The sequence below is a fragment of the Anopheles merus genome, chromosome 2L (genome assembly GCF_017562075.2).
Source record: "Anopheles merus strain MAF chromosome 2L, AmerM5.1, whole genome shotgun sequence".
NCBI classification, from domain to species: domain Eukaryota; kingdom Metazoa; phylum Arthropoda; class Insecta; order Diptera; family Culicidae; genus Anopheles; species Anopheles merus.
In genome coordinates this window covers 44,826,457-44,850,299 of record NC_054083.1, presented here as the reverse complement: position 1 = coordinate 44,850,299, position 23,843 = coordinate 44,826,457, and the positions used below count along the sequence as shown (strand labels likewise).

The 23,843-nt window shown below is 47.1% G+C and overlaps 1 long non-coding RNA gene across 1 annotated transcript in view; it reads right to left on the bottom strand.

Annotated features, from left to right (window-relative positions):
• Positions 1–1,323: 1,323 nt before the first annotated feature.
• Positions 1,324–23,843, bottom strand: part of LOC121594397 — a 39,712-nt gene continuing 17,192 nt past the window's right edge. The window contains exon 3 of the long non-coding RNA XR_006004965.1: positions 1,324–1,977. This is a non-coding gene — a long non-coding RNA (uncharacterized LOC121594397). The remainder of the gene's footprint in view (positions 1,978–23,843) is intronic.

Sequence of the window (23,843 nt, the reverse complement as noted above, 5' to 3'; positions counted from 1 at the left end):
CGTTCTCCTGTCAGATTGATTGTCACACGCTGTTTGACAGTTGAGCGACAATCGCAGGAAGCTATGGGCGAACATGGGCAAAGGCCTTCTCCGCTCCACTTTCCAACAGGCAATTACTCCTCGTGTCCAACAGCACAGCAACAGGAAGTGGGCCAAAAGTAGTTCTGCGAATGTTTTACTTGATTGATTCTGCTGTACGTAAGCAAGTAACAGGAGGAGGAGGAAAAAAAACACACACACACGCATAAAAAAGGTAAGTCCACATACACACCAAAAGGACGGGCAGGGTGCAGGGAAGGAAAACATTTTAATGACAAGCGCGAATACGCGAATCAATCCTCGTTGCGGTTACGCGTGTGCAACCACCACACTCGGAGCAGCAGGAACGGAAAAGGAGGAAGCAGAAAAATAAGCCCGTCGCCTTCGCCCGTCTTGGGGCTTTGCAAGCAGGCAAAGCAACAAACAGCAACAAAAAAGCGGAAAAGAGTCTGCAAAAAGAATCTTATATTTTAATGAACATTACTGTCTGCGAAACTGTTGCAGAATTCCTGCCACATTTGTAACATGCTCGAGGAATTTCAGCAACGACAACGCTGGCCGGGCTGTGCGCGTCGCGTTGCTGCGTACATTTCCCATGCATTTCCGCTGGGACGCGGCGGCTATCGTGCGGGGAGCGATCGGTCAGCGATCGCGCGCGATTGACGAGAGTCGTAAATGGCACATGGCAAGGGCTCGACCGAGGGGCGTGTGTCATTTTTAAGCAGTGTGCATTTTTGGGAAGCAGAGCCCCGAGTCTCGTAACCACATCATGGTTATTTATTGTTTTCTCTCGATGCATTTCAATGCATCGGCAGCTTCCCAACCCAACAACACGCTTGTCCTGGGAGGGCGCGTGTTTTTGCATCGTATCCTGTGTGTTTGGGTGTTTCTTCTTTTCAGTATGTTTGCTTTGCCGTACAGCTTTGCTTAATTCTTGCGATAAATGCAATGCAAGTTTCTTATCGGGGGTTTTCCATTCTCGTTCTTACCCGTTGCGTTGAGTGGTGTATTGTTTTCGACCCCGCGTGCACATTTCTCTAGTTCTGCTGCATTTTTCTGACTGGTACAGTGTGGTTGTGTGTTTTGTTGTTGTACTTTTTGTCTTTTTCTTCTACTTCTTCTTAGCTTTGAGCAGCTTCTACGGTTGCTTCCTTACAGTTGCGTTCACTTGAGCAAAGGGTTGTTTAAAATTCAGCAGAACTTCATTCACCGTTACCGGCGTGTTGTAGCGCCGCGTACGTAGCTCCGGATCGGATTTGAGCCACCACCGAAGACTGGTCACGTGTGTGTGTGTGCTTGGCAATTGATGGATTTTTCCTGCCACCATATATTTGTTTGTTTTGTCTTGCTGTTTTTTTTTCACTCTCCTTCTGTTCTTGGACGAGATCTCCTCATGCGTCAAGCCAGGGCCGCTGACGAGGCACCAACGGGAACCAACGAAGTGACCGGCCACCGGTCCGGTTCTTACGTTGTTCTTCTGCGGAGCGTGATCGATCGATCGTTCGCATCGCGTCAGCTCGAAGGGTGAACCACGGCGACGACGACGACGACGTGGAGGAGGATGAAGACGATGCTGCTGATGATGATGATGATGATCGAAAAACGTACCAAAGCAGTTCATTAACGACGACGTGTACGTGCGAGATTGAAACGGAAAGTACATCATTAGGGCACCTCGCATCCGACCAGGGGCGGAAAAGCTTTCCAGTGGAAGCGGGAGCTGGGAAGTGTGGGGGGTGCCGGGTGATGCTCCAAACAATGCTTCAGGGGAAAACGGAAAGCAAACTTGACGACGAGAACCTCGACGTATGTACGCGTGGTTTGTTTCGCCAAGTGCCAAGAGCAAATGCGCTAGTGGCCGGCACAAGTGATTTTCGATGGCGTTCGATGAGGATTAACGAATCGACTGGCTAGCAAGTGGAGAAATACTGTGTGTGGCTGTGTGAAAAAGAGAGAAAGACAGAGAGAGGGTGGCAGAGATGCAGATTTTGAAGCTTGTATTCATTGTGGTAAATTAAAGTTTAAGAGAAGAAAGTAGAAAGCTACTCGGTGGTGTAATTATGTGATGAATGACTTCTGTTAGGCAAATCAGGTATTGATTCACATCTGACTAACCATTCAGTCGTTAACATATTGTTTACAATGAACCACTAAGTATATTTTGGTTCATTCTCTTTTTCTCATTGCGCTCACATGATTTGCATTGTGCATTTATGTTCTGATTCTTGGGACCAAAGCTAAGACAACTAATGACATGTTTGAACAGAGCTAAAGATATACAGTTTTACAATAATTTTTTAGATATTTGTTTTGTGTTATTTTCAATGATCTTCAATTACTTTCCTCATCATATCAAGTGAAATAGTTAATTACAGCGAGTTTATTCCATATTTTTGTGACAGCCTAGGTTCTTGAGATTTGAACCCACGTCGGTGTACGTCTTCTACTCATGCACTTGATGACTGTACTGTAAGAAAGGTCGAGGCATCTGTTAGCACTCATATACACTCATACAGCAATCCAACAAACGTTAAGATCTGTCTGAAACCAAGGTCATGTATGAACCTCAAAAGAAGCGAAAAGATATAGTGTTAGTGTAGTTTATATGTAGGTTATATACTAGAGTAAAATTACTACAATTTATATTCAATTTATAACAATACACCCAATGATGCATTATCCCAACTGCCCAGAAGCAATAGTGTGATTTATGATGACTTAAAGCTTCTTGCTCGTTATCATTCCCAAAGAAAAAGGAGAAAAAAAACGCCCCCAGAACATCCTCAATTCTTGGCCTACCTTCAGGGCTTCAGGACAGGAATGCAAAGGACAGGGCGAACCAAAAATATACGACTCCCAGCGGAATGTGTCCTTCGATGGATGTGACTCACAATATTATTGAATGAACTGAATCTCACACATGCCACAGGAGTAACGCAAGCATCCAGCAGTAACAACGTGCTACTCTCACGCCCATGTCCTAGTTTAGGGACCAACACCACCACCACCACACAGATTGGAATGTTACCATAAATCAACCATCGGCAACCATGAATTTATTGCGTCCAATTGAAAGATTATTGTCTCTTGATAGATTTTCCGGACACATTTGGGTTAAGGTTAGGGCTAGCGAGAACATCCCCGAAGGGACAGCGGACTCGCGCTCGCAATCCGGTGTGAAAGAATGCCGGTTTCGTGTCCTCTTACGTGGGCCAGATCGCTTCTGTGCGTTGTGGTGTAAAAAAGAAAGCACACCGAGTCAAATCTTGCCACTGGTCACAATAAATATGTCACCGATTATTGATACCATCTCACATTTGGGTGGGACGGGTATTTTTTCCTCTCGATCTCTCTATACTTGCGTTAGAGCCTCAGGGTGCAGGATTTATTGTCCGTTCTTTTGCCTACTTTGCCCCTCGAGGGGCACGAGAGTTCATCTCGAGGAAAGATTCTTTTGTGTTGTGCTGTTATCACTTACTTACTGAAGAAGCTTCAGCTCAATATTTGTATATCCTTTATGCGCAAAAAAAAAAAGAAAAGACACAATCCAGACTTTTGGCGCCCAATTTGCTCCACCCCCCCCCCCCCCCCCCTTTTTGGGGGGGGGGGAGCCGGTTAAGTCTAACAAATTTCGCTTCAAATCGGTTTTTGCATAAGAACGCAATTGAATTTCCAATAATAAATTCCACTCACACACAACCAACAGCACTGTACGGGAGGAGAAGCATGGACCAACATGGGAAGCACGCGTGAAAAATTAACAAAATCCATCCCCAAAAACCCCCCTATCTCACTCGCCCGCCGTTTGGTTAAAACCCGTTTACATGCTCGTTCTATGTTCTGCTTGGTGCACACGATTGGCCTTCGCCAACGGGCCACCAATGGACGGCGCGCAGCAACATCGGTCTCATCGGTTCATGGTGAAACCAATTTTGCCAAACTCCAAATAGTTTGGTGGTCAGTGGTGCAACCGAAGGGAAACAACGCGGCGAAGGACAATTTCTTCCTAATGCCATGCGTTAACAAGAGATTGTGTATTTTGTGGGTACGGGCGGGGAAAGCGGAAGGCCGGAGGATGAAGCTAATTTAAGAAAACAAATGTCGAACAATACACTGGAATATGAATCTTGTCTTGATTATGTTTTGCCATTTCCCCCGGTCGTGCTTAGGCGGAGGGCTTTCGAGGCGTGCTTGTGTTTTTCTTTCGCAAATCAGATTTTTGCAAACTGGGCAGTGAATTGTGGGGCTTAGTGGTCGCATGATAAAAGGACACAAGAGGAGACAGAGCGAGAGAAGAAATGCCAAAAAACACTCCAAATCCCATATTCACCGAAAACAAACCACCGTCCACTGGTGTATCGGTATGCGAAAAGAAAGCTTACACACAAACAAATAGCATCGCTGGAAATGAAAAACTTATGTTAATTTATGCATATTACCAGCGTGCGGAGTAGTAAGTAAACTACTACTCATGTCAATGGGTAAACATTTGGATTCATTTCATGATGTTGTTTTTTTGCATTGCTTTCTCTGTCTGTTTCTCTCTGTCTCTCTTTCCCTCCGCTGGAAAGACGGAAAGGAGAATCTGATGAATTCGTTGTGGCGTGGTGAAGCAGCAGAAGCTGCCCTGCTTTTTTTTGGAAGGGATAATAGGGGTTCGTTTTTTTTTCTTGCGCTGGAGATGAAGAAAATAAGGCTCTTGGAATCTTGCAAAAAAAAAAAGAAAAGGATAAGAAACGTTTCGCTCTAGCCCGTCCATTCACAATCTAAGCGCAAGGCATTTTTGGTAAAAATTAGAACAACTTTCTCACATACCACCCTCCATCGTGAACCCTTCTCTCTTCAATTCGTTTCCTTCCAACCAAACACATAATGGTCACCAGGCAGGCAGCATCAGCATGACAACGTTACGGTTTTCTCGATTGTTGGTCAAATTTCGTCTAAATAATAAGCTCCGATTTCTGTTGCAAAAAGAAGCCAAACAAAGCAAAGAAACAAACAAACAAACGAGACCGCGCTGGCACTCTTCTCAATGCTTAAGATCAGATGAAATTGTAACACCAGCGAATTTGCATACGCAAAAAAAAAAAAATACAAAATGTAAGTGAGAAAATGAACCAGAGTATTGCTGTCGCTTTGAAAGAGTTGAAGCGATGGCGAGCGGTTTGAGATTAGATTTTTGTGATTTTATTTTTTTGGGAAATGAAAGGTCCTTCCCTTCTTTGGAGGAGGTTTGCTAAATGGGCGTTGTAGTAGTTTTGGGTTGGCTCTTCACTTTATTTTTGCTGGAATGAAACCACCTAGAAAGAACACGGTATAACACGGGGAAATGAGCCGATCTAAAACATATCCCTTTTTGGCAAACAAAACCTTTCAAGCGTCTGCAGGTGGCCGTTATCTGATTTGGTTGAATATTTAAACGCAACGAACATTTTGCTACACGCAAACGGTTTCACACACTTTGTGCGACAAATCAAACCCGGCGCTGCCAGCGCTGTAGAGAAATCTAATTTTCCGCCATCATCATGTACATCAAATGCAGCACACTCCGTTCTGCATGCTTCTTTCCCCTTGCGCAAGACATATTCAGCCTGATTTAATGTGTTAATTAAGTGATATTGAAATTTCATAATTAAAGTCGCCCCGAGGGACACAAAAGGAGAGCCGCGGCACCCACCAGGGACCGGGCGTCAAAAAGCAAAACCACCATGACCGGTGCTTCACACCAGCCGAAAGTGCAGCTCAGATCGGATCGGCCGAGCCGCAGCAAAGGAAATGTTTCAAACAATGACAAATCTGGTCTTATAACGTGTCACACGTCACAACGGCGGAAGCGGGGCCCGGTGCTAGGGGGGGAGTGGCATTTTCCATTTTCCATTAAAAATTTCCCTCACTTTTGTGATCTAACTGATCACAGTGGGCACACACACACACACACGGCGACACGGTCCTGGGCCGATAAGAATCAAATCGGATTTTCCCGCACACAAAACCCACTGGGCCTGGGACCGCCGGCCCTGAAAGTGTCAGCCCGTAACGATGAGGCCCACGAGCGGAACATCAAACGATTTTGGGTTTTTGAGGGTGTGTGTGAGAGAGAGAGAGAGGGAGAGAGAGGTGGTTGTCAATCCTCGCGGGATGAAAATCCTCTTAGGCAAGGTGTTAGTACCGACACCAGCCCATTTATTCCCCCTTTCTGTTGGTGACGCGTTGTCCCCGCGTATCTCAACCAAATCTTGTACATCTCTCTCTCTCTTTCCCTCTTTCATTCTCTCGGGTGTTTGCTAAAATTTGGTGACAACTTTATTGACCTGTGTCTGAGGGTTTTCACTACATAATTGTGTCCTTGTCTCTCTTTGTCTCTCTCTCTCTCTCTCTTTCTCTCTCTCTCTCTCTCTCTCTTTTTCTCTCTCTCTCTCTCTCTCTCCGCCCGTCCTCTCAACCATCGACCACTTTTGAGTGCTTTCTGATGAGGTGATGTTTGTCATCATTGGACGTCCGCACTCCCATTCCATCTGTTACGTCAGGTATCGGGTTACATGGTGCAAAATAAAGTGAGCGATTTGTCATCCGGCCACTATAACCCCCCCCCCCCACCGAAATAAAAGAAACAAGAACCATCGTCCCCGTTGTTTTGTTGGTTAGGAAATTATCCTTTAAAAAGCGCTTCTCCTTAATTTCGTCCATTTATTGTACCAATTTAAATGTACTCTTAATAAACGCTGGCCACGGGCCGAAAACGGGCCACCGTCACTTTTGCATCCTGCCCAGTGTAAATGACATTCTTTTCCCTTTCTCGCTTGCCCCGAAGGTATCGGTAACCGGATACTTTTACCACAGTTACCCCGGTTCCAGTTCCCCAGACAACAGCAGATTGCAATTATTTATTGCATGATGGCTCAATCAAATGCTCGTTTCGCATTTCATTTGCCTGTGCTCCCCCGTTGTGCGTCCGCAGATCCGGGGCTCGTAGATTAAGAGTGAAAATGGACAAGATTTACAGCGAAAGCAAGTCACCAAAAAAGCATTTCAAGCAAAACGGTGCTTGTAAATAGAAGAAAGGTTTGAAACATTGAGCAGCTTTCTGGCTGGAAGCGAATATCCATGTGCTAATGTGTGTGTTTGTGTGAGTGTGTCTGAGCATGACCGAAAAGCAGAGTTTTCATTTTTGGTGGTGGAAAATCACCTGCAGCGTAATGGTGTGCGGTAGCTGGTGCTGGTGCTTGAGGGCAAGGATTTGGTCGGAATCATCGACCATATCATCAAGACACGCGTCTCAAGAACCTGGGAGCTGCGGCACAAATCCCGTGCAGCACTGGTTGCGGGAAGAGGGTAAGACGGGGCATGGCATCATCAGCAACAACAACAACAGGGCAAGAAGAAGAGTCACACAAAAAAAAAAAAACTACTCGAAAGACAAGAGCACACCGAAGGAAAATCTTTGCCAAAGAGCCGAGTTCTTATTGGATCCTTGTTTCTTGTTTCGGTACCTTACACCCGGGTGGGAGGGGGGGGGGGGATAACGCGTGTCCCGGTTGGCTGTGGAACAGGACAGGGAGCAGAGTGGCGTCTTAAAGAAGCACAGCTTTTCACCAGGAAAGCTGCCGTGCTCTTGGGCCGTCGTGGTGGTGCAAGATATCGATTGAGTGCCAACACGGCAGGAAGAACGTGGAGCCAGTGGTTGGGAGTTGGCAGAATGAAACGAAAGAACGAAGTAAACGCCCCACAGTGGGGGTAAAGGAGGCGGACACGGTGGCCGAAAGGAGGAGGAGGAGTGTCGATGGTGTGCCACACAGTGCCGCGGGACAACAATCCAGCGCAGCGAATATCCAGTGCTACTACCCGGGCAAAGGAACACCGGGGGACACCGAAACCTTGTACACGACGAAGTAAAACAAACTATGATGAAAATGTTTAGTATTCAAGCGACGTCCCGCAGAATATTGATTGGCAGTAGGGAGAAAGCGAACGTTCCGTACGTGTGGGTATACAAGATGGGGGGCTTTTTTTTCGTTCGTTCGTTGCGCTCGCTCTCCTTCGGCCAAGTCTATTTCCAAGGTGGGATGGGGCGGATTGCTGCTTCTCGGGAGCTCCCAGGCCCGGTTCGTGGAAGAAGGCTAAAGCAGCAAAGGAAGGAACAACGGACCGATGAAGGCTCAAGTGGACCGTGGAGGCACATCTTCGTGACCGTCCGTGTTTTGGCCGGCAGCAGCACGAAAAGGTAAGGCACACACACACACACACAAACACCTCTCAGTCACATTGGGACAAATGTAAGTGAAACGAATTTTTGTCCAGCAGAGCTTTGTGGATAGAGCCCGGGATTCGATGTGTTTCTAAAATGTTTCCACCAAGCAAACAAATCAAACATTTAATACAGAAAATAAAGATGCACTACAGAGGCTGTGTACCCGCCATGACAGTTGTCATTTGTTGTGCCGTACACTCTGCCGCCCGTGACAGCAAAACCTCTTTGACAGCTTTGCTTCATCTAGTGTGCAGCGACATGCTTCGAGCGGTGGCGAAGATGTGAGATCTCTTGGCTGGAAGAATGGCGCCCGGCAGACACAAGAATGCGGCAGACACAGCAAATGGGGCAAAGTATTAACGGAACCCTCCAGAAAAGGGAACTGCGCTGGCAAGCGTGAGCGAAAAAGTGGAAACGAAAGCAAAGCAAAAGTTCCTACTGGCAGCAGAAAACCATTCGAAGAGGCTGTGCGCTGTAACCCACGACGGCCAGCTGCTGGTGAAGGAGTTTCGCCCAAGAAGGTGCTCCAGCATCCCCCCCGCGGCAGGGGTTCAAGTGGAAAGCGCCGTGCTGAAAGCCGGTGCCAACATTTTCAGGACTCCAACACGTTCGACGCGCTGCACGAGAACTGCACGGCTTAAGGATGCGTGAAGGGTCCGAGAAGAGGGTCGAACAGGGACAGGACGGGTGTAGGTGTAGAAGGTAAGCATTTCATTTTCACCCATTCACCTCGTTTTCCATCGTGAGGTCCAAAGCATCGGAAGGAAGGGAAAACTTACTTGAGGATGGAGTTTTTTTCACCCTCTTCTCTCGAACGCCCAATGGAATGGATTCGTTTGAGAAAAGTTAATTATTGAGTAGGTTCACTTTTGCAAGATTCCCGCAAAAACATGGCCCTGGGAGTGATGGGAGCTTTACACGGCGGACGGAAAGCAAGAACGCTATCGCTCCTTGTCTGGAGATGAAATACATTTTCCTTAACAATGTCAAGAATTGACATCTTGGAATGAATGTGTCCCTGTTCTCGGGGCTTCACTTCCCGGGGCCACAAAAAAAAAGCCACAGAACAGAAAGGTTAGGCAACAAAATGTCACTCTGTACATGCCTACAGGGGTAAATGATACACACAGAAACAACAATGTATGCAAATCGTCTGGGCTGGTGGGCATGCATCAATGAGAAATTGGAGGGCAACGGAATTTCTCCTTCATTTCACCAATTTCCCAGTGATAGATGCAGACAATATTTTATCTTAATAAAGTTATGCAAATATTACCTCCAGCACAAACACAAGCCGAAGTACGAAGCAGTACATCCTCTTCCGGTGTCTGTCCCGGGTAGGAGTGATTTGTGTATGACGAACTGCCATCGTCTTCCCTTTCCTTGTTGGTGTAACATCTTCACTCGGCACAGTTTTGGGAATGGGAAACTCAAAGGCAGGAGAAAAGAAAATGTTTTCTGAAATATTTTGTCCCCTTTGTTGCCCCCTGGTCCCCCTCCCCGCTCCGTATTGACAGCGAGTGCGGATGGTTTGATAAGATCAGTACAACCAATCTGGCAAGCGTGACAAATCCTTGCATTAGCCCGTGAGTTACGTTGTCGTGATTGGCTAATCTTTTAATTAGAAAGAATTCGCTTGGGAAGGGGTGCATGGTGTGTGTACAGCTTGATGTACAGGGTGCAGTGTTGGGAGCTGATCATGTTTTACGGACATTCTGTGAAGTTCTCTTTGATAAATCGTTGGGAAAAGGGAGCTCCAGGCCACGGCGAAGTAGACGGTTTTTAGCGTTCGCATTTCGCATACTCCTGGGAGTGTGCAGGGAGCCAATGGTGCATACATATTTAAACAACCTCGCACACAACTCACCACTTCCAGTGTAGCAACCGTAGAATACTAATGCGTCAGGCTCGACAGGGTCCAGTGACCTAAATTCTAGTTACAGCAAACGGTAAAGAAGTCATCCAACTCCTGAAGACAGCGAGTTTCATAGTTTGTGTGTGATCAATTGGAGTGTGATTCAAGCTTTAGTTGGTATCAATTTGCCTAAAATGATTGATTTTTGACAATCATTTCAAACTCCACACATACGCTAGCAAAGACAACTATTCTAAACGTTGAAATTGATCCTTCGTTTGCTTGCTGTACGACTTTTACTGCTTCTGTCTGTATCGTCACTCAATCACGCCAACAACCAAAACCCATAATAGACCTCCAATAGCAACAGCATCCCGGCATCCTGAGGATCATCATCATCGCCGTCGCCGTTATTCTGGTGTCGTGTTGATGGATGCCGTTGATGTCAGATACACACACACAAACCGACTGTTTTTCCGACCAAGCGACGCCACAAAAACCGCGAAACGAAAGAATTGGCGCGGTTCCGTGTTCCGTAACTTTGTGTGTTGCTGGGGCCACGACGAAAACAGACCAAAGCTTTTTACCATTAGCACAAGGTACAGGTGGATGAGAATAGGAATTGGAAACATAGCGGCAATAACACGGAGTCACAGGCACACATACACAAACGTGCCTGTTGGAGTTGTGTGGTGGTGGTTGTCGTCGACGTGCTTGTCGAGTGACAGGACCAACCGATCCATCCGAACTCGAACCCTGGAAAGGTGAAACCCGGGCAGGTTGGTGAGAAATCAGGTGATGATATTGGTTTATTATGCTAATATCATTATCGATTTCAATTTGGTCTTCCACTCGGCATTCGGCACTCCTCCTGCTTCGATTTGTTACGTCGATGCATACACACGACTGCCGGCTGCCCCGACCATAGGTACGAGTGCTTTCTTGTTCCGGGTTGGCTGTTTGTTTGCTTGTGCTGCTGGATGTACGCGCTACTGGACGATTATCTTTCGCCTTGTATTTGGCTGGTGATCTCTCCTTGCAGCCAGGCATTTCGAGCATGGAATCGCGCCCGAACCCAATGCCGAAAGATGGTCGAGAACCATTTGTTCTGATTTGCAGTGTGGCTGGTTTTTGGAAGCTCGGTACGGTTGCCCCCAAACTGCTTCTACCTGGTCAATTGTGCAACAGTAAAGGTTGTTCGTGAGCAGCCGTCGTAATGGCATTTCCACGTTTTTGCCCGAACAGTCTACGAAGCGGGCTTTCAAATTGGATTAATTTAATTATTTTCACTGTTTTGGATGCCGTCTGGTGGCCGCCGGTTTGTGTTCTGGCGGAAGATTAGAATAATATTTACGATGCCTTTCAATATTCTTAATTAATAGTGTGAAGAGAATATGTGTGGAGCAGAAAGAGAAAGAGGTGTTTTGACTTTACAAAATGAGCGTTTTGCAATTTTTGCACTTTTTCCATGGCAATTGTCCAATTCCCAATCTGCATCTCCGTCTGGCTTAGCAAACACTTTACTGGATTGTTTTGCCATCGCTTTCGCTACGCACGCCATTTAAAGTCCAAGTCCAAATACTTGCCCACTCAGTCCACATACTTCCCAGCGTCCCCGATTATCCCCGACACGGTATTTACCAAAAGATAAATCAGTTAAACGATTTTCAAACATCCTTATCCTGCAACGCATCGACTTCTGCGGGTAGGGGGCCGCACATCAACAAGTCGCACTTCAAAAGAAAAGACTGACCGGCCTATTCACTTTCTCTGCTGCCTCTTATCTTATCGCTGCTCAGAATGTGCGTTGCTTCCCGTAATCGGTTGCCATCATTATGAGAGCAGACGGGGTCCCCTTGTTCTCATCCCGGTGCAAAACGAAAAGTCCAAAAGTCCGGCAGCAATAAGCCCGGGTATCGGTCAGCGTAAGATGTTTGCTCTTTTGACATTAATTCCTGGGGAGTCAATAATCAATACCGGCGCATGTTCTGGCCGTCGAGAAGAGGGAGTTGGGATACAGGCTTAAAAGCCAGGCTGTGTTGTTGGGCGCTATTGTTGAGAAGCGGACGCCCAGCAAAAGGGGCCCGATGTGATATCGATTGCCGAATCGGATTTGGGGTTTTTTTTTTTTTGTTGCTGTTGTTTCGCAACACCTCAAAACACCTCTCCCCTAGCTCAAAGACGCTGGACAATCTGGTCACTAAGGGGGGAGGGGAGGGATTTTGGCATCAGTCGGCTCACCAATCAGCCCGAATCATCGTGGATAATGTACGGCTGGGTGTTTGTACACATGTTTCCGGGCCACGTTTCACGGGGAGAGGAAAAGTCTTCCACAAGAAGAATAGAACCTAAACGAAACACACGCACACACAAACATACTGATAGATTTCCTATTACGGCAAGTTCTCGGCAAGTGTGTACGGTATTACGCAATGTTTATGTTTCGGATCACACCGTCCCGATGGCTGGCCGCTGCCTCGGGCTGCTTTTAATGACGAACGCGTCGGGTGCAGTTTGCGAAAGCCCGGGGAAAGGAAAAAAAAGTAATAAAGATTAACTATTGACACCCTCCCCGGGGAACCATTATTGCCGGGGAACGAAGACGAACGGAGCCCGAAATGCCGGCCCTGCAACGCTGTAAGAAAAGGCAGCGAAAATCGGGATGGGAAAGCGAGAAACGATCAACGAGCAGTTTCGGGAAGCGGGGGACACCGCCAAGCGAAACATATTGTGCGCAATTGGGTATCAATATTTTGTGTTTTTTGGGTGAGTTGACCAACGGAATGACCCTCCCATTACACACCGGGGGCAGGTTCCGGGTCGAACCCATTACGTGCGACTAATTTTCGGCCTTTGATGGTAATGGATGCTGGTGATTGGGGAGATTTGCAGCTTGGCGTAAAAGAATTGTTGTGCTCATTCTAAGACATTGAGGGTTGTTGAGAGTTGAATGGCAAACATATTACGAGATCCAACACTGTTATTGTCTTTGGAAGATCAACACTTGGCTGTCGCAATTGACGTTTGATAGAATGTGCCAACAATTGAAGTAAACTTTTGCTGATTTTGCTGACTTCTTGATCCCTCGTTTGGTTGTCTTTAACTGCTCGAGCAAGGTTTGTAAAAAGCACCAAGCATACAACCGTTCGTTAAGCCACGCTGGGCCGTCCCGCTTAGGATGTTCAATGGGGGTTTTTTTTTGTGAGCTGCCTCTTCTGTTGCTGCTGTCTCCACACTAGTCAGACGGGGGAAGACGAGCCCGCTTGCTGCATTTTGGTGACAATGCACAGCCGGGTCCGGGGTTGCAGTTTCCAGTTTCCCGCTGCTTGCGCGAGATAGAACGAGGAATAGGAAGAGAAAGCGATACAGCGACACAGCAAGCGGGGGAAGCAGCAGTCTGCCAGTAGCTGAATTTTGCTGATGGATTGATTGATGGCCCCCAAAAGACAGACGGGGCTGAATTTCATTAAATTTATTTCATATAAATCGTCTGCGTTTGGACGTGGAGAGCGAGACAGCACGGACGACGCGAATGCGAAAGCCCAGTTTGGTAGGGGTAAGCGTTGCAAATAAAAAAAAGGGAATATCGATGCGTTCGGTCGCTTCATTTGTAACTGACCAACTCTTTCGTGGGTCTTTTGAAATTTAAAAATACACCACATTGCGTAGAGCTTTTCAATATCAACAAAACGCAAACATGTTGTGAGCCCAATGTGCCAATCACGCATCGAATCTTCTAACTATCTCCCACGACTATTGGAGTCTTTGCTCCCGCCCATTAGGTGCCTATCACGCTTCCAAACATCCCCCGCTGGAGTCGGTCAGAAGGCAGATCAAACCACCAACTCCTCCCGATCCGATAAGCGGATTGTTGTGAATTGTTCACACAACGGTTCGGAGTGTGAGTGTCCTAATCTAATAAAATAATAGGTTGTTTGATGTATCAATAAAGAAAATCCGCTCAAACCCAGTCGGCCCAGTGTGCTGGACAGTTGGGCGGAGGGGCGAACACTCAACAACCTGTAACGCATAAAGCAGAAGTTTTTATCTTATTTTCCTTCCGCAAGACTTTTGCTAGTTAACACGCTTGGGCCCGCCGAGCGGTTTCCCCAAACGGATGTGTGAATCTTTGCGAAAGTAGTTCCCGGTTTGCTGGCAATGGCTGCTATTACACGCAGAGGGGATGTGTAGTGATAGTCGTAGAGTGGTGGATACGATAATGGTCTGGCGCCACTTGTTGTAGTAGCTTGCCGTGGTCCGAGTAGAGGCTCCACCGTCGCTTGTGCGGGAGGTGTTGATTCGCTTTCGCTTTCGTAAGATGCTCTTTCGGTCGACGCGCTTCGCCACCTCGCGTAGCGTGGGATGAAATGAAGAAGTTCGGTAACTATAAATAAAAATAATCAGATCAGGATCAGGGATTTCGCCATCGGTTCACGGGACACATTCGACTCCTCTTTGGAATGGCTTTCTTTCTTGCTTTCTTTCTTCGGACCATGTACGATGAATTGGATAAGTTCATTACAACTGCTCGTGTAGTGTAGCAAATGGGGAGGGACACTACATTAGTCCACTGCCTAGTGAGCAGTGATGTTGCATCACATTCGGTACAGTAATTCTTTTTATTTGATGGTAGACTGTTTTTCTTTTTTTTGTTGCACTCTCTCTCTCTTCATGGTTTTGGATTTTGAGATTGATTCTTTTGTATTTGCAGCAGTTTTTTCCCTTTGCACTGTGTGCTGATTCTTGTTAAATGTGCCACGTGACCGGTTCTAAAAGACGGAAGGAAGCAGCCCGACATGGCCATTAAAGAGAGAGACGTTACACGCACTTCAATGTATTGTGGAAAACATATTTAATATCGATGTTTTCTGCAAACTTGAGCAACAAAGGTTCAATTTTGTGCGTTGTAAAACTGTTTGCAAGCAAATCATCACACAACCTCACCTTACCCAAAACCATTCCAGCAATACACGTCACAGATGGTGGCAAAATTTGGCCGTTGGTATCGATTTTTCTTTTACTTTTTTACACACTTACACACAAAACACAGCACCGAAAAAAATACATGAACATATGCGTGAAAGATTTCACCAAATCGCACCACCATTTCCCCTGCGACGAGTGAGCAGCAGCAGCAGCATCGGCAGCATCGGCAGCATTTGGGCCGGACGGGCATTTGCTTGTAAATATTTAATGGTCGGTACGGAACGGAGAGATAGGATTATGAATGGTTCTGCACCTCGGCAAACGGTTCCCGGGCACGAATCGTTCGATCAATTTCACCCACCCATCCCCATCGGTTTGTCCCAGATGAGATATAAATAGTGCTGCCTAAAAAAAGGGTTCCTGGGGTGTAAGAAGAAGAAAAAAAAACACACGCACAGAACGCACTAACTCCGCAAAAAAAGAATGGAAGAAATTCAAACTGTGCTTCTAGCAAAGATTTTCACCTCCCTTCGCACTTCGGCAGCAGGAAGGATTCCCACCAAAAAAAAAAAGGGGTGAGAAAACCACTTGTGCTAATAAATTGCCCTCAATGATGACCGTGAAATGAGGAAATCCTACCACAGCTTTCAGGGCGTTTCAGGGTAAGGGGCACACTATATTTCTTCACCTTAACCAAATCCTTTCGGTAGACCGGTAGCAGGACAGCAGCAGGAAGGAAGGATTCCCGGGGGGCCCTTGGTACCGCCATGATGAGCCAACGCTGATGCGACCGGACGCCATCCCAGTGCCGATAAACAGTTTGTTGCAAAGTAATCAAAACAAAAATTTATTTAGTTTCGAAGGGAACGTTGCTGGTGGGGCAGATTCGGGGCGTTCGGTTCAATTATTTCATTTCAATAAAGTGGAATCTCTGGGGAAATTTGTCACCCCGTAATGGGACACGATCAAAAGGGGGGGCCTGTGGAAGAGGGTTTTTACAACAAAAAAGAAGGGGGTTCGTTAGCCTTTCCATTTGTGCCTTTCCATGTAGGACTGGAGGCACGTTTTGTAGTTATTCAATCGTATTATTAGTTACGTTTTGATTGTGAAACGTTGTGTAGAAATAGGAGCAATACTGTGTGCCTTTTAGCAACAATTTCTGCTAGCAGGTTTTTTTTTATCTAATCTTCCCCAAAAGTAGAAAAAATGGCTGCAACATTCAGCGCAGAAAGGGCGTTCTTAGTTTTATTTGGCGCCGTAAAATATGGGCCGCCATTTACAAAAGCGTAGCTCGGGCCAGCTCCAGTTGGTGAGCCAGCTACGATTTTATCCTTTTTCATTGGTATCCACTAGAAGTAAAAAAAAAAAAAAAGAAAAGCGAGAGCCCTCAACAACGTCCAAACACGGTTGGTGCGATTTTCTTAAGACAAAATAAAACTCACCACCACTTCAACACCTGTTATGGGAGCGTGAAAGCATAATTTGCATACTAAAATTAAGCGATAGAGCTTTCTTCCTTTCTTGGGATAGCGTATCGCGCAGAGGAATGCACGGCTTTGTACGGCCAACAGACCAAGCAAAGGGATGGGGGTGGGAGCACAGGGAAAGGAGCGGAAAGTGAAGCAACGATCCTGCCTTTTCACGCCGCGGTTCAGCCAAACGCGCGGCGCGTTCATTCGCTCTCAGTTTCATCAATAATTTAAACCCGAACCTGCCAGTGGGCCGTTCGCCGCCGCGCCCGGGAAAATCCCTTTAATATTCACCGAATCTTTTTAAAGCCTCCCTCGAGGGAGAGGGATCTGGATGTGTGTGTGTCTGTGTATGCCGGGAAGTTTGAAATCTAAGACACACGTTTCGCTGTAAGACACGCGGACCGCGCCAGCAAAGCCGATGGAGAAGCGAAAAAGGAAAATAAAATCCAGCAAGCTGTGCTGTGTCCCCTGGAACAAAAAAAAAAGGAAATCCCTTTGCACACAGTCGAAACAAACCTGAAGCAAATGGGATTCAAGACTGCCGCTTATCCCGGGCTATCTTGGCTGTGTGTTGGCCAGCAGAGAGAACAGAATTTGTGAGCCTCCTGTTGGTGGTGGTGGTGGTGGGGTGATCCTCCCCCTTGCTTCCATAATCTCAAATCGTCTCCAAAAAAGGTAGGATCTCGGATCCAATTCCTACCGAAAGTCCGAGTTCGGCAAAGGCAAGCGCATTGACAGTGGGGAAGCCGTTTGGCGCTTTGCTGGCCAAAAGGAAAACGAACCCCTGGCACGCCCGAAGGCCTCCCAACCTTCCCCATTTTGGCAGACGTTGGTGTGCTCTGGTGCTGTTGCTGGTGGTGGTGGATTTACCTAAACTAATGTTAAAATATTTGAATATTTATGTAGTTATGCTTCGTTCGTTCCGCTGCCCCGCGGTGCCCCCCGGTGTGTGTGTGTGTTGCTTCCGCTTTCAAGTGGCAGTTTTTTGTTGTTTGTTGGTTGTATTTTCCTTTCTCGAAGGCTTTTAGGCGCGCGTTTTCTTTTAGGAAAGTGTGTGTGTTGGTTGCGCTCTTACCTTGGTCCCCCATGGATGCTCTCCCGCATGGCTGGCAAGAAAGAAGCCTTTTTTCCTCATGGCACACGGACCTTCAAAGCCCGAGCTGGAAGGAGAATAAAATAAAAGTAAAATCACAAACGAACAAACGCGAACGCATTGGTTCGGTGCACACTTTTAGGCTGGTTCGTTGGTTTCTGTGGACTTTTTTGTTGTTGTTGGTGTGCCGTTTGCCTAACACAAAAAATCTAATGTCATTCCGCTCAAAGCGAAATGGCGCACACCGTTTCCCAGTGAGAATACCAAGCACGCGGGCGTGTGTATGATGATAATACGACGCAGAATTCGCTACTGCTGCATAGTTTGACAGCGGGCTTTGATTGTGTGAAGTAGGATCGTACGGAGCGCTTGCAGCGATACTTTCTACGCAAGAGGACAAATTCCTCTTTGGATGGATTACCTGTACTTGCGCACGGGGGATAAAGTTGTACAGCTGCAAGCAAAGAGGAATAAGCATGGGAAGCAGCGAGGGCAAACGGCGTAGGATCCGAACGCGAGGGTTATCCTTTTTACATTAATGCGCTTCATAATCCGATCAGTGTGTGGTTTCGATCCCGGGCGGTATTTGATGAACAAACCGGGATACAGGTTCATATGATGTTCCTTTAAAATGAGTTGGAATTGAAAGAAACCCAGATTTTGTCAAGTTTGACTCGTAGGACACTTTTGAATTTTTGTCGAAAATAATGTAGTTTTAGTAACTGGAGAAGCGATTCCCAGCGTGATTTGAATTGATTTTACACGATTTCTGTGAAATTCTTTCGTCGTGTGAGACTAGATTCCTGTGTCCTGATGTTTGAACGTCTTATTCTTCTTAGTATAGTTAGTAACAATAACTAGGCATCATATCTGATGATAACCAGTGTTGGTAAAGTTGTGGTTATATTCTATATGTTACTAATTACTTACTACAGCTAAGAACGACAATGATCAAATCTAGATTTGAACTGATGCTGAGCATGTTAGTACACCAAAGGCGTTGATCAATACACTTTACAGCAGCTCCGAAGTTGGACTGTTAATAGGGCAATACATATCTGAAATGAAAGAAACCGTTTCAAACACTTTAGATCCGTTTTTTAAAAAACGATGCAGTAAAGCTTTTTGAATTTGACATTTCTTTCATTTAGACAGTTTCTCCAACATGAAGACAACAAAGTCATTTACCACAGAGTAGATCCTTCTTAGTTCACATTAAAGAGACCCCACTGTGTCTGTGTATTTTTTTTTGTATTGCAACGCAATTAATGAATGAATGAAAGCAAATTCTTCAATGATCCTTATAATATGACTTAAAAGAGCGCAACGAACGCCGCAAGAGGCGCACGCATAAATCGTCCTACCCACAATAGTGTGCTGATTTGTCTACCATTTATTAACCAGCTTCCAGCTTGCCGATCCACCTCCACTCCCCCTCTCTCCAGCAAAACCTCCCGCGGGTGCCAACATGCAATGGTAAAATGTTCTCATTTTGTTCTTCTCCACCTCGCTTGCGCTCGTCCGCCTGCAATGCGCCTCAAACGCATCGCAAACACGTAGGAGGCGCCTGCGCTAAGTCTCTCCCTCTTGCTCAACCCACCGAAACCGCCGTTCTCCCGCCGCCTCTCGCCATCGCCACCGCGAGAGGAGCAAAAACATGGATACTGCCCCAAGACCCCGAGTGTGTGTGTGTGTGTGTGTGTGTGCGCACCCGCGTTTTTGCTCGGTTTGTGTGTGCAATTATTTAACAAATCGTAAATCATATCACATACAGGCACGCACGCAGCTGTGGCAGCTGGCAAGGGCAAGTGATCCTCCCTTTTTTGCGGTGTAAAGGGGAGACGGTGGCGAGGAGCCTGGTGACCAGCAAAACCGGCACAAAACCTGGCGTGCTTATGTCCTAACTGGGAATGTTGCGCGATGGCGCCCTCCACTGATTTACATTAGCGTCGTCGTCGTCGTGGTCGTTGTCGCCGGATGCATGTCGCTGCATTGCATGAAGCGCATGTGTTGCATGTTGGAAAATGCTTCTTCTTGTTGACGGCTTGTTACGCCTGCGTCTGTGTGTGTGTAGGGTTTGGTTCCTTTCGCTTCCTATCCTGTTTCCTGTGGCGTTTTCCTTTTAAAGCAGAAGGCAGCAGCCACACGCTCAGAAGCGAAGCGATCGAAAGGTGCCAGCGCGATCGTCGTCTGCTCGATTGATTACTAATTCAGCGCCGTTCGGTACTGTTTGCTCGTAGATCCGGTTGCTACGTGGACTGCGGTCGCATTCGTGTGTCAGATGTCGAAACCGTGTCCCGGGGGTTGTCATCGATACAGCAATATCCGCGCTCCCCATATCCCGCTCCCTCCATGGAATGCTCTCTGTTGCTGCGAAAGCACAAAAACACACATAATACTGTCTTCTTCGATCTTGCTGGTTTTTTTGTTGGTGTTTTTCTTGTGCGATAACCCACTGCAACCCAAAAGTCGTTCGATACAATCTTGTCGAAACGCTCCACGCGAAAAAAAAAGCAAACCATCTTTCCTCCCCTTGGAAGCTTCTTTGCTGTCATTTCATCCTGCAACATGGCTCCGCGCTACCGTCGGAAGAGTTTATTAAAATTGATTACAATATTTTGTCACCGTTTCTCTTTCGGGACTAGTGATCGTACAGAGGCTGCGCAAGCTGCGGCAAACGTAAATAAATGAAGGGGGGTAAATTTGGCACAAACCGAAATGGTTTTACGCCCCGAAGCAACGACCGGCCACGGGAAGCGTCAGAGTACCCTCTTGGTTGACCACTGGGCACAGTTTGGCGTGTAATGTGTTGTTGGGCATGCTTTGATAAATTACTATCGGCGCTCGCGCTCTCGGAAAATGTGCAGCAAATGTCTATAATTATGTGTGCGTTTCAGCTTCCGTTCCGTTCCGATAAAGGGAGAGTGGAAAGGGATAGCATTTTTACAACAAAAAAGAAGATATTAAACAGTACATAAAGGAGTGACTGCTGGCAGTAGGTATGTTATTCGGACGGCATCATCGGCCCGTTAACAGATCGTACTATTATTACGGAATGGATTCGTCGGTTCCACCAGCGCCATAGTTGTTTATTGGAGCCGTTTGGCGTAAAATGTATATGATTTTAGTTGTGTCGCAAAGCTCATGCGGCCATAAACAAACCTCAGGAAAGCGGGGTGGGGACGCACCAGAACACATTTGGTTGAGACAATGTTCGTCGACGACAGCCTAGCAGAGCACAAACACCCATCAAAGTTTGGGCTCGCTTCGGGGTGTGACCTTATTCTTGTACACTTACTTAACAATATATTTACATGCCTCAACCTCACTCGATGGTTTCCTCTTGCAGTGTGGGACATTTTCTTCATCGCTCCGTTTGCTGTCACCATCCCAATTCGTTCCACCATTGATGTCTGGGATGGATGTGTTGTTTTTTTTGCTCTCCCGTTGTTGTGCAACCTTCCTTCGCAAAAGGTGCGTGTCTGCATCGAGTCACGGCGTGGTAGTTAGAATCCAGACACTTACACTTTCCTTCGCGTCTCCTGCCATTTCTCTTGCCGCATGAAGATCGATCGTATACGAACGAATGTGAAAACGTGTACCACGGATCGTTGCCGGTGACGTGCCATGCTTCCCGGGCAAGACAATTGCCAAGACAGCCGTCTCCTCCACCAGCCCAACCGACCGATCCCTCGTCGGGGATGTCCCACATCCCTGCAGACCCTGCCCACCAGAGACATTGTTGTGACGCTGTCCTTATTCGAGTGCGCGTTTCGCCCCAAAACACCCACTGAGTGATCGGGTGCCGGGGGTGAAGCGGTTGAAGACGGAAATCAGACACAGACACAATACCCGAACCCTGTCGCCCTGCCTGCTGAAGACATTCCAGCGATCGATACAGATCACATTGGGTGAGCGAGCAAAGACAAAACGAAATTACGTACCACGATCGTGCTGGATCACTGAACGAGCCGTCGGAGACCTACGTACGTACGTAGACACTCGGGAGTGGTTTTGTTGTGCACTCTTCGCAGGAGGCGTAAGACGAATTAGAACAGTGCGCCGCCGTCCGGGATGACTTATGATTGATTTCTTTGGCGTGACGTGTTTTGCGTAGGATCGTGCTTGCGTGTTTGGATGCGTTTGCGATGTCAGAACTCAGAAGGAAGGAGCAAACAAAGCACGTTGAAAGACGCTCGTTTGTTTCCTCTTTTCGGGGTTTTTTTCTTGCTACATCTTGATGCTCCCTCGCATGACTCAACCTGTACCTGATCACAGAAAAAAAACAGCAAAAAACCCAAAATCTCCCTCATCCTAAATCAACCTTGCAAAGAATCGGGTGCAGCTCTTTTTTTTAATGACATTCGCACTAAATTCCAGTAGCAGCGAAGCTGCCGGACACTGTCCAGCAAGTCCACCCAGGCTCATTTACGACTTGATTAAAAATGCAGCGCTAAGGAGACGAAAGACAAGCCCAAGCAGAGCAACACCAAACGTCCTTTTCGGCCCATGTTCTACCTTTTTGCCGGCGTACAGTCGCGTGGAAAGATGAATGGCACCGAGCACCAAACGACACGGTGCACGGTGCGTGTTGCACCAAAAAGCTCCAAGACATCCTTTTTTTTTTACTTGGGACACACGGCGAGACATTGGAACGTTGCGACAGTAGCTAAGGCGAAATAAAAATCTGAAAAAAACGAACAAAAATTCACCGTCGACAGCGCGGCTGGAATGTCTAACACCAAAGCCACCAGCTTCTTGTCGCCAGAAAGAGCGGCCGCAGTAATTATAATAATACAGCAATGTTAATGGATGTCTGTGTTACGCTTCAGTGTGTGGAGTTCTCTTTGGGAGGGCAATTTATTAGAGCGTTGTTCGCATGGGAGAGATGTCCCGATGCTGCCGAGTTTTATGAGGTCATTTCGCGAGCTTTACGCGTACTTTTGCGAGCATATCACATAAAAGTTTGCCAATAATGACTGCCGATAATTGAAGCAAGCAATAAATTTGCTCATAATCTTGTCGCCTTCCACCAAAACGCAAATCAATCAATGAGCCTGTTTGCTTTTAGCGGTGATCCTCCAATTCCAGCACCGTGCGATAAAGCCGCCGTTCAATATTTAGCCGCTCATTCCAAGGCCTTGTCTCTCGGGCCGGTTCAAACCCACAACCTGTCGCTGTGTTTAAGTGCCAAATCTGGACGCACTTTTCCCTGCGTCCACTGATTTATGAGCTCTGTTGCCGACGGGCGTGGAAGGAGCGAAGTCCGGTGTCCGGCTTTTTTGCATTTCCTCTTTGGCCGGGGGTTTCTCGCTTGCCCGCACACCACAGTACTGGCTTATCCGGCTGCCGCCAAACCTGTCAGCTCGCTATCGGAATGTGCTAAAAGTTTAAACGTTTCCATTTAGCGGCCAACCGTTCGGCTAATCGTGAGCCGGTGCTGGTGGTTGGTGGCATTTGAAAGGGAAGGCGGGAAAAAAGAATCGATCCCTGGATGGAAACAACAGAGACACATTTTTGCGAATATTAGTCACATCTAAGGGTGTTTGTTTTTTTTTTTTGGAAAGAAACTTCCTAAAATAGCCTTTACTTTCATTCTCTCGTCGAGTGTTTCGCTTAAGTCAGCACAATCACGACGATGATAGGACACTATTGCAGCCCGGCGCCCGCCTTTTCATCGCGCCTACTTAAACGGTGACAAATAGTTTTTAAAACACCCATCACCCGTCCGCTTCCTATCGCAGCTCAACACTCCCGTCCGCCTGCCGGAAACGCGCGTTCAGCGGCGTGGCGCATGGCCGCAACGGCCGCGCGCACCGCGATGATGACGGATTAGTATTTAGCCAGCCAAACGGGAGTTTGATTAATGATCGAGACGCTCACGAAGCGCTCACGGCGGCGAGGCACCAGTTCGGATAGGGCAGGGGGAGCCCAGTTAATTCTGAGACATTTTTATTGTCAGTGAGTTTGAGCCCGAGGGGGCAAGCTGACTGTGGCGGGTACTGAGCGACGGCTGAGGGTGCTGTCTTTTTGCCTTCGCCACCTCCGGGGGAGGGTTTAATTGCTCTTTTTCTCCCGCTTACTGTGTGTTGAAGGCAAATAAGTTGCCTTTCACGAGACGCACGTCGCTGGCAATGGGGTGTAAAGATTTTAGGGAAATATATTTTCCAACCCAGGAGGATGGGAAATCCCTGTTGTTCGCAGCTTCAC